We start from the raw sequence: 2442 nt of genomic DNA, 5'->3' as shown, positions 1-2442 counted from the left end.
CGCTGACAAACAATGTCCTGCCATTTGTTTTCTCTAAAATCACACTTAAGCACAAATAACAAATTATCACTGTTTATCACATAAAAGAAATGTTACAATCATTCTGATGCCAGAGCTTATTTTTACGGTGCACGCTGCAATTCTGCAAAACTGATTGAGTTCTTCCCACTTATATTCAATAAAATGCATCGTCAATCAAAACCACGGACAAACCCGAAACATAGACAAAAACTGAGACCAGCTGCATCTGTTTGAATGAGCTGTAAATGGTGTTTATGCAATAAACATTATTCAGTCATTAGCGTCGTGTGAGTGTTGTGCGGTTTGGGCAACTTTAAAGAGATAATTAGCAGATAGTTACGCCTCATGCTGAGTCTGAGATAAACTATGAGTGGGAATGGCAAGGGGACCACAGACACGCTCCAAACCAACAATAGGAATAATCACCAAATAAGGAAGACTTTGTTTCCCACGGGGCTCTGCTCTGGAGGTATTGGGCAATGCTTAGGCTCTGGGCTACCATAGAAACCACAACCTTCACAATAGTTTATCCAAGAAAATAACCATTTATCTATAAACACAATTTAGATGATATATCTTTCAGAGAATTGGACTGAATAAAAGTTGTGGCAGGAGCTCAGTTCTCATCTGGATTGTGTAAATCCGAGTCTGGAGCAGCAATGGGCGAACACAAGAGGATGGAGTCTTACCAATCTGCTTTGTGCATTTCAACACGACAAAGCTGCAATCTCACATTCATTCCCCGCTCTAGGCTGCAGCTGGATGCCCCGTGTCAGAGCGCTGCCAGAAGCCTTCATCGGACCCGCGTGACGACAGCACATTCAAATCTAATAATAATTGTTTGTTTTCCACTCTGCTGCTCCACATCTCACACGCTGCTCATTTGTCCCCCCGAAACTGCTCTGTCTCAAGCTGTTGACATTTACTTCGCTGGCATCCAGGGTGAAGCTCCACACATGGCATCACAACAAATCAAGCTCAGATATTCCAATGCACGTTGATCTGCTTAAGCAACACCACGACTATGAATTCCTTGCATAGCTTATTAAACCTGTGATGAATATTAACCTACTGAACAGCCATGTGGTATAAATGGGAAAAATAACATTGTTGCCAGACAGTGGAGACCAGGAATACAACTGAAAATAGAATGTGAAGTCCTGAAATGGCGTTTGACTTTGGTGAGGGGAAGACTTTTTCATTGTTTTCTATTTTGATTGCAGACAAGACGGCCAACTTCACAGATACAGCTGAGAGACACCAGCTGTTTCCTACAAAATTGCATTTTTATGCTTTTCAGAGAAGGGTCACCGCTCTACGAATAAAAAACGTCCCTTAAGGCCGTCGCATTCCCATAAAAACTCATACATAAATAGTCATAAAACTATTTAGTATTAGTCTATCGTTAAATATGTCCCAAATGTCTCTGCATATGTTTCATAACCGGTTTCATCCATGACACAGACGGATGAACAGAGACTTAGCTGCACGTTAACATGCAGTTGAATAAACAGGTTATTGTCAGTGAACTGCAGTACGGTGGAATCTCATATGATATAACAGCATTTGTCAGTTATGAAAGAGGTCTGGTAAGCAGCTCTTTGAGGCTACACTAAGGCACAGCGGTGCTTTGAGCTACATGCTAAGGTCAGCATTATTAAATGCTCACAGTGATGATGTAAACATGCTGGTCTTCAGCAGGTATCATACAAACCATGTTTGTCATTGTCGTTTCGCCTGATAGCATGCTAACATTTGCTAATTAGCACTCTGCACAAAGCACAGTTAAGGGCAATGGGAAGTATTTGGTAATAAACTAAAGTACTGGACAAATTGGAATTGTGACCCGGTGATGGCGCTAGATGAAAAGTCACGGGATTACCAGTGTTACATGGGTCATCCTGAGGGGGACATGAACATCTGTACCAAATGTCATGGGAATCCATTGAATAGTTGTTAATATGTTTTCACTAAAACCCCCAACAAAACAACCTCATGATGGAGCTGGGGAATGTCAAGGGATCACCAAAGGATTCATCCTCTGGGGACCACAAACGCCTGCAGAAAGGTCCGTTGCAATCCACCTAATAGCTCACCAGATACACTTTAAAATGATTTAATATGTTGAAGAGAGCTCCCTCTAACACCATATATCATGAACTGCAAACTGCATCAACAAAGATGAAAAAGGAAAATGATACACACTGTAAAGCATTATACATATATACACACATACATATATATACACATACATATACATACATATATATACACACACATATATATACACACATATACACACACATATATATACACACACACATATATATACACATATATATACACACACATATATATACACATATATATACACACACATATACACATATATATACACACACACATATATATACACACACA

This window comes from Anarrhichthys ocellatus, unplaced genomic scaffold (assembly GCF_004355925.1).
Source record: "Anarrhichthys ocellatus isolate YVR2014 unplaced genomic scaffold, GSC_Weel_1.0 scaffold10, whole genome shotgun sequence".
NCBI classification, from domain to species: Eukaryota; Metazoa; Chordata; class Actinopteri; order Perciformes; family Anarhichadidae; genus Anarrhichthys; species Anarrhichthys ocellatus.
The sequence above is the reverse complement of the archived record's forward strand: the minus strand, read 5'-3'. Positions refer to the sequence as shown.